At 35.9% G+C, this 13,418-nt stretch overlaps 1 protein-coding gene across 6 annotated transcripts in view; it reads right to left on the bottom strand.

Moving 5' to 3' along the window:
- DACH1 (dachshund family transcription factor 1) overlaps positions 1-13,418 on the bottom strand; it is a 353,381-nt gene that overhangs the window by 76,452 nt on the left and 263,511 nt on the right. The window lies entirely within an intron of this gene.

The raw sequence follows: 13,418 nt of genomic DNA on the forward strand, positions 1-13,418 counted from the left end.
CTGAGATTTTCAAACTTTTTTAACTCTCTGCACCTTTAGTAAAATCAGTTCTGTGCAAAAAATAGATATTCTATTAACCAAATCTGAAAGACAAAGAGTTCTAAAAAGAAGACATTTACTGCTAACTAGGTATGCAAGGTTGCCAGGATAGCTATATAACCAACTAATTTTCTAGGTGGCCTTTTCTTTAGGGGATTTTGTTTTAAAAATAACAAGTAATGGTAACAAAAAAGTCTTCTACAAAAAGCTTTTGAAAATAGAAATGGTCTGCATTATCAATGCTATGTAAAAGGAATTCTATGATTCCCATACTTGAATAGAGAGTAAATCATGGCATACAAATACCCAAATATGAGAAATAAGACCAGAGTGTTTGGGAATATGAAAATACTAGAGTAAATCTATTCTCAGATAGGTGTTTATATTTTTCTTCTCCCACAAGAACACAATAAAATGAAGCAAGCATGTCATTATTCACTACTTCTCTTCAGGTCATGTTATAGCTGAAAAATAGCAGAGGAAAATCCTTGACATGTTTACTTCCATTAATTACTGATAACATTTCCTTACCATTTTACAGGATAGGGCAGTTGAGGCTGGAAGAAGCCTCTGAAGACCACCTAGCCCAGCCCCAACTCATGACTGTCCAGCTGGCTTTTAAGTAGATCCTTCGAGAGACTCCACTGCCTCTCCTCAACACCCTCAAGGCTTATAAGTTTTCTCTTACATTCCAATGTGATTTCCTCTATTTCAGTTTCTGTCCATGTCCTCCTGGCCTTTCACTGTTCTTTTTCCTGAGCCATTCCACTATCCTCTGACTACGGTCTAATCCATTTGACAATAAACCATGTCATCTTGCACTGAAGAAACAGAACAGGTCTGCAAAGCTCCCTCACATCACATGAGGCTCCCCAGAGGTCTATTTTTGCAGTCACAAGTCACAAAACATTTTTCAAAACAAACAGCCTAATTTCATGGGGAAACCCAAAGAAATCGGTTGAAAAGATTGGGTTTGAAGGCATACACCAGCTTGTGGAAGTCTGTTTTGTGTTCTACCCACTTTCTGTGTAACCCTGCATGCTTAGACTGAACTAAAGTGATACAGATGCTGCTTCAACACTAGTTTTCAAGGTGGAGAGTCTGAAGGAGCACCACATCACATCCTTACATCAAGGTAAGGAAGAGAATGATGGAAGCATGCAGCCAATCCAGATATCAAGTAATCACATGCATAGATATTTAGCCAAAATATGGCTGCTTTCCAAGATGTGCTTTTCCAAGATCTCCAAACCTGTCATCATAAGTCTTTGGTGAGACAGAGATGCTGTGTGGGTGGTGACCATCTTCTTCTAAATTTAATCCTACTTTTCAACAACTATTTACTGCAGAACTCCTTTCTTTTAATCTCTTTTTCCCTAGCAGAATAAAAAAAAAAATTGGACAGAAATTAAAGGCAAACCAAGGCTACTCTGTTCTGGATTGAGGAAATGTGTAATCAATGAGAATAGAATCAGTCCCACTACTCACTAGAGAGTATTTCTCAAGCAGGATAGTACCATCTGGTTAGGTATGGGCTACAAACTGCTTGTAGTAGTCAGGTGTTGTCATGCAAAGGGCTCTCTAATTGCGGAAGAAGATGAGCATTTTTCCTCTCCCATGTCATACGGTGAGGTCAGGCTTTCAGGATGTTCACTTTCCTTTCACAGCTTACTGAGCAACAACATTCTGGATGCTGCATTACATACAAAACCCATGCATGTTTGAGACAATGCATGTAGTGTGTGATTAGATTGGGGTTACTTAACTACATTTCTTTAACTTCAAATACATCTAAACACTGTTATATAAGTGCACAACACAGAGCCTCCTTCAGCAAGACTCAGACATATTTCTGGAGCTGAAATAAATATCAAGCCCAGAAGATACTCCTTGAGCTCTGTAGCTACAAGAAGTATTTCATGTGATTTATTATAGCATAAGGATATATGTAATGATGAAAATAAGTTGAGAAGTAGAGGATATGACTTCTTTTATCCCTTTGGAGACATCATAGCTATAACTTATGGGAGGACCAGTCTGGAGTGAATTGTGTGACTCTGTTATCAGCTATGGGGTAAATAAAATAATACTCTATTTAATAGACCTGACAACAGCTATTGAATTTACATCATGAGATAAAGGGTACTTCTTTTAAAATGAGCTCACCAAAGCTGAAACTGGGATTAGTTAATAACTAAGATGTTCAAGTTTGGAAGAGTATATATGGAATTCATATTATTTCTAGTTCTCATTTTATATTTAGTGTTGTGTAGAGGGCTTTGAGCATTTTATTCAGGGAAATCAACAATACTGTTGAATTGCAGGTTTGGGTTTTTTCTTTATTCTCCTTCTCAAAAAGAAAATGAGAACAGAGAGAGAGATACTGAATGACAGCAATGGTATATCAGTCCTTTAAAAATTGATATTAGCTAAACAATAGACAAAATCACCAACTGAACTTTAACTTCTGCAGTATCATTGGAATTAAGCCATTTTAGACAGATGTTCATGGGTACAGATAATGGTTACAGAGTTCAGATGTCTAAAATGAATGTTATTCTGAAAGGAAGTAAAGCACTGCTCAATAGTATCTCAATTCAAGTAAAGATTACAGTTTAAAAATTCCTTATGGAAGTACACAAGCAAATGACCCACTTCAACAGTTCCCCTCATGTTCTTGGATGTCAGTTATTTATAAAAGTTCCTTTGCCATTCAAACAATTTTGTGTCAACAGGAAATGAGTTAGACAATCTTTAATAAACACATTAAGAAGTGCTCTAGAGATAGTTGTCCAATTATGGAGAGCAACTCATTGAACCAGAAAAAGAAAATGCTAGAATGTAGGTTTGGGGAAAAAGGTCTTGGAAATCAGGTATGAATATATCTGTTTTCATCTGTCCTGGCAATATAGTAGCTATCTATATTTTTCAACTGGCATTTAATGTCTATAGTCATTATTATATTTATGGATCCTTATTTGTATTATTAAATGAGTTTAGTATTAACATTAATCAAGGTTTCATTTTGCTGTGATGAGAAGGGAGTACAGATTTAAAGAAAATTATAGGAAGTGCAGAGAAAACCATTCACAAAACTATTCTTCCACTTGTGTTAGCCTCAACTGCAGCTGAAATTATAGCATATATCCGAGGTGCATGATAGAAAATACTTTCTCTTCTATGTACACTATAGTGAGCAGAAAAGTACATGATGGAAGTAGATGCTATTAAATAGACCTGCAATTTTTCTTTGAAATTCTGTTTTCATAATTCTGCTTTCAGGGGGAAAAAAAAAAAAAGCTGGAATCAAACCCAGCACTCCCTGTTCTACAGTTCCACTAATAAGTCATTCTCCTACATTTCTAACAACTTCATTAGAATGGCTGCATTTCTTTCACAAGTATGAGCTAGAAACTAAGTGGAAAAGAAAAAAAAAAACATACCCCGCATAAAGGCAACTAAGAAGCTGTTCATGTGTTATGTAAAAAACATTTACAGAAAGAATTCCTAAAATAATTATTCGTGACTTCAGACTTCTCTCTCAGATAGATTAAACAGGTCATTTAACCATTCCTTCACAATGCCTGACCAAGCTTACTACAAAATACAGAATTTTCTACTATTCACTACTCTGGTATTTTAGTATTTTTAAGATTAAGAAAAAAAATTGGTACAGGTTTCTTTTAGCTGAAAATAGAAGTATTATTTTAATATATCAGAGAAGCCATCTAATTTTGGTATGGAAATTTTTCAAACTTAAGTCAACAGCCGAAGAACTTGATTGAGGATGTATTGAACTGTGCTTAATGTTAAGTCAGGTAGTCCCTATGTCTCATATTTCTAAATTACAAATGCTGTAATATAATATCAACAGTTAATTTCATAATTCAAACCTTATTTTTTAAAAGCGACTTCATGGACAGTATTTACATTATTTCTCTACCTGTATATTGTAAGTGAAAAAAGGTATTTTTATTAGGCACTTTTTATTGGGTACTTTTTATTAATCTTATATATTTTAATGGGCCCACACACATATATACACACTCTTACACACACATACACACTCACACATACAAAAAGGTTGGCCAGGAAATTAGACATCTTATCTGTGAGCTTGCTAAATAAGGACCAATAACCTAGGTCTGCAGTAGTCTGTGTGATAACTGTCTTACAAAATGAAATTTTGACTTTTTCACAGCTTAGCTACAAGTAGACACTATCAGTAAAACTGCATTTCTGTGCAATATGATGGGAAGTAAAAGATTTCAACATCTGACAGGAGAAAATGAACAACTGATAAACAATCTTAGAAATGTTCTCTCACTGCAAGGCATGCTTTTGATGATGATTTACATTTTTATTATTGTTGACTTTCAGGATGGGGCTGATGGTTGGCTAAACATACAATAACTGAAAAAACAAACCACATAAAATGCAAGCCAAATCAAAAGAAAAACATGACTGGCATCATCTGCTTTAAAAGCTTTTGTTAATTTTTCTCTTCATTTAAGTATTCAGTAAATGTAACAGGATCTCAGCACATTGAGAAAAATAGCAAAACAAACTCCAAAAACATCGCTTTCTGATTCCAACATGGTAAATATTCCTATTCCTCTTCCACTTTTCTCCTCCCACTCAAGAACTAAATTCTAATTCAAAGCAGAATGAACTAACACTTAACACTCCTGTAGAGTCAACATTTGATGTTGCCCACCAACCTGGGACTGTAGCGGTGGGGGAAAAACCTGTACAACTTAGGAAAGATGACCATGCTGAAATATCAATGAATATAAAGAAATCCTGCAACTGAAAAATGTCTAACTGTAAACTCCTAATTTATTTTTTGTTTCTGCACTGAAGGATAAGGAAAGAAACAAAATTTTTTGTTAATTCAGTTAATGTGTTCAGTTGACTAAATAAATTGGAAAAAACAAATGCATAAACAATTATTTGATTTTGTTTTGCTGTTTTGAAGACAATTCTTGCATGGTTTGATAGTTTCTTTACAATCAATTTTTCATTTAAACTAATTAAGATAGTTATCATTTTTTAAGCAGTGCTTTGAAAATGAATTCTTTTAATATTTAAAAATAGTCAAAATCATTTTAGGTTAACCCAATGTTAATTTGACTAAATCCTCATTCCCTCTGTAAATTCCAATTAAAATTTTACGTAATTCTTTCCTACCTGTTACTACTTAGTGCACAAATTAAACTGCAAATTTTATTAGCCAACCAGCTTTATCTTTTAAATTGAATCAAGTAAATTTAATAAAACTGGTTACAAATGAAAGCACCCTCATCTTCGTTTGTTAAGATTTTAATTATAAAAACTTAATGCTAAATAATCCAAAAGAAAAAAGAGAAACAAAAAACCTCCAAACCCCCCAAAAGCTGTATGAGAATTCTGTGATGTTGTAATTACTCTGGAAATGCATAGGACAAACCCAAAAGTGCGTTTATTTCTTTAGATAGCTGCAATTAAATACTGCTCATCATACTTTTGCATTTCACCTGTGAATTTCATTCTTAGTCACTCCCATTTATGCTCATTAAATATATGGGATGAAGTTGTATCTACTTATTTACAATGCTACATCATGCCAATCAGTGCTCAGAAGCACTGACACACAATTCGGCTCCCGGAAGCAAGGACAGTGCTATTGGGGTTTATCCTACAAACTATGGGATGACAGTCTAATGTAGACTTGTACCACAATTCTGTGGGAAAGGGAAAAATGGAGTAATGAAAGTGGAAAGAAAACAATGAGGCAGTCCTATACAACTAGGACACTCTAGATTATAGCTTTCCAATAATTTTGAGATGTACGGATTTTAGAGGTCAGTGAGACAATATTTCTTATTTTTATGTCCATTAGATAAAGTAGAATGCAATTTATTGATCTTTGCAAATAAGTTCTAACCCAATTATTGTTTAAAACTAATACTGAATTCAAGCAAAAGAATTATCTCTATTCACTGTTTTTTCAGAGTAAGTTATTAATATGTTACCTTGAATCTTTCACCTCAAAAGTTACAATAGTTAAAGTAAAACACTGCGTCTAAGAGAACAACAGGAAAGCATTCTGTGCTATATTTCTAATGAAAAAAAACCAGAACAAAAGTTCAGAACTGATTTCTCTTTAAAAACAGGTAACCAAGGAACTCATTTATTTCAGTTTCTCTGCCAACGTTCGTTTATTTTTAATACACCCCCTCCCAGCCAACAGCTGAAACTGAAAATCCAACTGACAATTTGCAGAAATGCATCAACTGCAGCCTGGGGATAAAAACAGGCTAAGGACTACCAGAGATAAAGTAGGAAAACACAAATTCCACTTCTGAGCTTCAAGGCCAGGCTGGACAGGGTACTGAGCAATGTGGTCTAGGAAAGGTATCCCAGGCCATGGCAGGAGAGCTGGAATGAGGTATCTTTAAGGACCCTTCTAACCCAAGCCATTCTGTAAGTCTGTGATTCTATTATTCTATTTTTAGTGGAAGTTTGGGTGGAAAAGCTATTGACTGGTTTCAGCAACTGTTTTCTAATGAGTAATAATTGTGTAGAAGAGAAAATCTGCAGTGCTAATGTGCAAGTATAATGAGGTAGGACTCTTAAGGTGAAATGAATGAACAAGCCCCAGCCAAACGTTTTGTAATAAATCCACTGAAAGTCTGGAAAATGTGCAACAGCACATGGTTAGAAAACTTAAATTTGAAATTAATCAAATTACTTGAAATCAAAAGTTGTATAAAGAAAAGCAGTCCACAGATTTGCAATATGGGTCTTAAATATTTTTGACACTAAATGAAAGCAAGCAAGGTCAGGACTGCAAGGTAAAGGTAACAGGATCATAGATACTATTTTGCTGCAAATAAAATGTTCTGTTAATAAAGTCAAGGCTCGATATCCTTCCCTGAAACAAGTATTATTCCCTTGTGTTTGGATGTCGCAACGCTAAACAAAAGGGCTGCAATTTGATCTCTGACCATGCTGGGAAGATTTTCTTGTGCCCACATTATTTAGTGCTAGTACTTTCTAGAGCAGATGTGTTGTGGAGGGAGCTAATTGTAGCAGTCAAAACAGCCAGGCTAAAAGCTAACAATTAAGCAGTCTGGACAATCAAGGATTCAGTGCTTAAGCTCACTCCCTAGATCTCTTTTATTTAGCAGAATTTATGGCCTGTTACATGGAGGCTTTGCTATGTAACAAAGGAGAGACGTGCCTTGAAAATGCAGCTAAAAAGTCATTGAAGTTGTATTTTTATGAGTTCACACAATGGAAAATGGACATGCTTTCACTCCCACAAATCAGACTGCTGCAAACTGAACATATGTAGCTATTTTGTTTGAACTGAGAAAATTGCACACAGATGAAAACGTAAGTTTTCACTCAGAAAAAGTCTGTATTTTAGTACATCTTTGTTCAACAAAGATTTAAATCTCCTTTTTTATTAATCACAGATAAAAAGGTGCCAGATGCAGATCCTCATGTCAGAAAAACTAGAAGACAGACACTATAGACACAGGGGAGGAAACACTGCATAAATCTAAGTTCACTATTCATACAGGGCTAAACTTACAGTGCAGAACTAAGTATTTTCCTAAAAATTCTTAGCATAGAAGAGGTATGTGGGCAGCTGGCTATAACCAGAACTACATCTAAGATAAACTCTTGAAACAAGCCTTTGCTATACAAGGGTTTTTAAAAAATTCCTCCATTTCAACAGCACTAAATCTTTGCTCATGCTATAAGTCATTGGTTGCAGGAAGTTTGACTCTTGCTTGTTGAGAAAAAAAGTAAGTACAGTGGCCAGCAGAATTTCTTATTTCATATATGTGTCCTTAACCTGACCCAAAATGTGACTGGGTAGATTTCATACATGCCCACTTCCATAGGTATCTCCTACTAAGATGATCAATAATATACACCCTTCTATCACAAGGCATAACCTGTGAACTCCTGCAGTGCATCCAGAACTTTCTGTGCTCAGAGATGTCCAATACCCAATAATTTAGTAGTCATTTTCTAACTGTTGCACTGGTTAGAAATATGCTCAGTTGAAAGAAATGTGGGAAAAAGGATAGTCCACATTATTTGCAAAATTATGTATAATACAGCACTCATTTTCTAGGAAGGAAGGAAGGAAGGAAGGAAGGAAGGAAGGAAGGAAGGAAGGAAGGAAGGAAGGAAGGAAGGAAGAAGGAAGGAAGGAAAGAAAGAAAGAAAGAAAGAAAGAAAGAAAGAAAGAAGAGAAAGAAAGAAAGAAAGAAAGAAAGAAAGAAAGAAAGAAAGAAGGAAAGAAAGAAGGAAAGAAAGAAGAAGGAAAGAAGGAAAGAAAGAAAGGATTTGAAATATAATGCAGCTTTGGCAAAATAAATATCTACTTTTCCTAGGTTATGAAGAGCTGAAATGCTGCTCCTACTAGTGCTAATGTTAACAATTGTTTGAAGCATTTTAGCTCTATCTGCAGGGCTCCAGTGGTGAGCCTTTTTTTCAGTGTACAACAAATACACTACATTGCCAATCTCCTTTTGTCTCACTGCCAAGGTCATGGTCAAGAAACAGACTGAGTTTTTCCACTTTGTTAATCTACGGTGTCTGGAGTTTTTCAGGAAATGCAGGAAATTCTAGGTGCCTAGTAAAAAGCAAGTCATTTGTATAACAGTGGGCAACAGTATCAAGTGTTCTGCACCTGTTTTACACTCCAGGACTGTAATTTCTGCAAAGTAAACAGTAGATCTCAGGGTCAGATTACAAATTCTAGTAGGCTGTTTGCTAGATTGCTGCTTTGCTTAACCTTTACACTTTCATTTAGAAAGGAGAAAGTATCATTGTCACACCAAGAGGGCAGTTAAAGAGTTTTAATTAACTGTGGAGGTAATTAGACCTCCCAGTTTAACAATTATCAGACAATTCTTTTCTCCTCCAAGTCCTTTAAAGTTGCCCAGTCCTTTATGACGAATAAAATCCATTTTTCAAATATTCTGCTGAAAAGAAAAATGGATAAAAGACTATACAGAAATAAAAGCTGATTCTACTATAAAATTATCTATTTCCTTCTTTTGATTTAATAACAAGTCAAAATCTATCAGCTTCTCATCCACCATTCCCTGCCAAAGTCCAATTCTAATCCAATTGCTCCTTATATTAACCCACCCTCCCTTCAGTCTCCTGAGCCTCTGCTCTGTTTGGCCCATTGTTTTACTCACACATATGACAAAGGTAAAAAAAACAACCCTCCCCCTCCTTCTTTCCAATAAAGTTGGCTGTTTACAACTGTAGTTTAAACAATTAGTTGAAATCTCTGATCCAGCTCTCCCTCTCCCCCTGTGGAAGACAAGATCTCTCGTCATGAGGGACATTGCTTATCACTTCTGATTCCCAACTTCATTTTTCAAGAAGTAGATACACCTCAGAAAGCAAGTAATAGCAATCTTATTCCCAGAGTCAAGGAAGTAATCCTCAACGTTGACTCTCCTGAACACAACACATCACTATGAATGTAGATACATTAATAAATACATATAGGTCCTTTAAAGAACTAAAATGGGAAGCAATACAGAACTGGGTTCAATGGCTCTTAAGGAAAAAAAAGAAGAGGTTTCTTTTGCTGGCATGAATCATTGCAGCTTCACTTGAGTTAAATGCACAACAGGTGTGGGCTCTGGGATTGTGTCTTGCACCATTCTGCCAAAGCCCAGTTCCCATGCACCCGAATTCCACTGCACAGCCTGGGCTGAACATGGCTCCTGCTATGCTGACGGTTCATTTGCATGCATACAAAACTATGGTTTACTCTTGATGCCCTCCATGGGAAGCTCACCAGTTTTAAGAAAATGATTAAGTAAATTTCTCACTAGTACAGAATTGGATGCGACAGATGAAGACGTGACTTGAACAGGTCACAAAAACACTGACAGAGGGGTGACAGTGACAGATTGGAGAGCTGAACCCCAGGTCTGTACATATAATGTGCGTTTCTTTCCTCAAAAAAATTTCTGTAACATTGAAATGTTACAAAATCACAGAATTTTAAACAAAATCGCTTGCTAGTGATAAACAAATTATCGTGCAATACATTTAAATTGGAAGTTGATAGGATAACCAAAAAAAGGCAGAATTTCAAGAAAAGCAGGAGGAAGCTGTAAAACATAAAGAGCTGAAAGGGCTGAAATGATGACAAGATACAGCCAAGAACATAATTTGGCCAGGAGGAATTTTGGTTGAATTACTGTGTGAAGTAAAAAAAAAAACCACAAGACCAACATCCAAGACCAGCTCAGGGGTCTGAGGTACTGTCATAATCCTCTTGAGATTTGTTCTCATTATTTTAACCCCCCCAAAACCATAGTGCAGTTATAAGCCTTGTGAATTCCAGTGGCCTATCATTTGTTCTACACATAATAAATCCTTATTTGTAATATGCATCATATAATGGAGTAGTAAATATTTCCAATTAGCTTTAGTGTCACAGTCCTCAAAAACTGATGCATTTATGTTAATATAAAAGCATACATGGAACATTTTATCATGCATTAGAGATTTTAATCAGGTAATCTGCACAGCATCTGGAAACCTAAGCAGAGGCAAAGTCTGCTATAACAAAGGCACTGTAACAGTTCACCTTCAGTGAAGAACAATAATGCATTATTAAATTCACTTTCCTGCTCAGTGGTTACACTTAGCTGACCACAGCAAATTTGCTCTCTGCCTGGTCTTCACAAGTTGGCAGAAAAATAGATTCTGTCACATTTAACGGGTTCTGAAAATGACAGGATGCCTCTCTTGGTTTAACTATAAACCATAATCTTTCAGAAGTAAATATAATTACAAATGCCTTTTGTCACGTAGTTCTTAGGAAGGATATTATATGTGGGTTATTAGAGTAGTAGATCTCACTGTGCACTTGAATATCATTAGAAGCCAGAATTGATATTGCACAACAGCAACTTCAAAAAAGAATCGGGTTTCTATTTTTCTTTGATCCTAAATGACATCATAATTCTTAAAAAACAAAGGTACAGGCATCAAATTCCTTGAGTATGGTCAAACAGTTATCAAGAGATATTACTCCTTAAATGAACATCAAAGAAAAACCTATGTTCTCTTTTGTGCAAAATACTGTTTTAATCTTATTCTGCATCTAATTAGAAATTTGGGTTTTTTAACATACATTTGATTGAAAGAAGCTTTAAGAAAACTGCCTTAGACTCAGGATTCGGTGATGAAGAATTATTGATTAGGAATTTAATTAGCAATAGTTAGCTTAGTTACACACGACACAACACAGTCCCTTCAGGTTTCCAAGGAGTTCTATCAGGCTGCAAGCATGATAACAATCTGCTCCATATGATGATATTAACTTTCAGGTAGAGGTCTTCAAACAACACCACTTAAATATTGGTGAAGTGCAATTTAGGTCCCAGTTAAGACATCTTAAAGATTTTTAATTAGGTTTGTGTAGGTAACAAGTTTAGCAATTACAAGACACCTCTTTTTCCCTGTAAGCCCTTTAGTTCAGCATTAGTAAAAGCTCTAAAGTAGAAAGTTAGAAGACTCACTAAAAGGCAAGCTTGGCTTCTAGAATCTCTCTGTGGCTTTTTATCACTTATTTAGATAGAAAAAATAAGATTTAGTTAATCCTCAGAAGGAACTTAGGTTTTACAATGACACTGTACTCAAAACTGACATGAAGCTTAACACAGTCACTGCTCACTGAAGCGGAATTGCCACCTGATGCTAGGTAGTCTGTCCTTAACATTATGTGCCTAAAGTGAAAATTTTGTAAATTGAGAAAAGATGTAAAATGGCATAAAATATTTGGATCTTAATTCCACCCTTGCTGTGAACAGCAGCACCACACTTTGGGCAGGAATACAACTGAAGATTTCCTGGACACTGAATAAATATTTCTGGGAGTCCTGATCACTCTCTAGCAGAGAGATACTATGTTCCTTTTTTAAATGAGGAAACAGAAGTTCAGAGAACCATAGAGGGGATGATCCTTGAAGATCACGGAGTTCCAACCCCCTGCCAAGAGCAGGAACACCTTTCACAAGACCAGGCTGCTCAAAGCCCCATCCAACCTGGTCTTGAATACTTCCAGGAATGAGGCACCCACAACTTCTTTGAGCAACCTGTCCCAGTGTCTCACCACCCTCGTAATAAGAAATTTCTTCCTTATGGGCAATTTAAACCTGTTTGAAATCACTGTTCCTGTCCTGTAGGTAAAAGTCTTAGCCCTTGGTAAAAAGTCTCTCTCTTGTCTTTCTTTTAATCTCTGTATAAGCACAGAAAGGCCACAACAAAGTCTCCATGGAGCCATTTCTTCTCCAGGCTGAAAAACTTTTAGATAAAACCCACTCCCTTATTGGTTTTTCCAAGAACAAAGCAATATAAAAATGAACATGAACCTACTGCTTGCTTGTCTGGACACCCTGCAAAGCATGTGGGGTCTTAAAATCAAACCACTGTTCATTACCTACGGACACCAAAATACCCAGTACCCCAGGGACTGGATTTCAATCCTCCCAAAACAATGGACTACCTACCATGTTACACCTGCAGCCATGCTCACATGTCCCATGGCCATTTACACAGTCATACAAAGAGAGTAGAGGATTAAGTCTGCCCACACTACTTCCTTCTTAAACTCTTAAACTCAGTATTTGTCTTTATTTTGAACTACTCTAACAAACTCTCCATGACAGACATGCCCAAGGGCTTGCCCAAAGTGGATATAAGCATATAGATACTTGGATCTTGGGATGAACTTAGTTTCTGTCTTATTCTGCATGGCAGGATATCACAGTATTTCTTATACAGGATCCAGTGAAAACTGAATGATGCCATAAGAACGAGCAACATTTTGCATAACTGGAGACTAATGCATTTGCTAGAATTCCAATCCTAATTCTAGTTACAATGCAATTTTTTGTTGGAACAAAGCAAAGTATTATCCAACATTTACTTTTCTTTCTTTAAAAAAGCAGTAATTTCACAACTTTACTAATACCAATAATAATTATTATTATTTTACAGGATATGGTGGGTAAAAAACATTAAGTCACACAAACTAGCCTTTCCTCTCTTGATGCCTCCACGTATTTTCAAATATTGCAATTTGCACACTCTTGAGTAAAAGATCCCCCTGGTTTGAATAGGAGAGCAGTTGGGCAATCTGTACAATGACTGCAAATGTTTGCAGGATTAAAAACTATGCCTACTTTGGAGGAAAAAAAAAAAAAAATCTTGTCTAGATATTGGAAATTTTCCCAAAAGCAGAAGGGACTTAGTGCAGGGACTCTAGTATTCAGCCATTGTTTAGGATCTCCAGCACCTGCATCTAAGATTTTGCCTACCTAGCCTTCTGTACT

Source organism: Serinus canaria, chromosome 1 (genome assembly GCF_022539315.1).
Source record: "Serinus canaria isolate serCan28SL12 chromosome 1, serCan2020, whole genome shotgun sequence".
In the NCBI taxonomy this organism is placed as follows: Eukaryota; Metazoa; Chordata; class Aves; order Passeriformes; family Fringillidae; genus Serinus; species Serinus canaria.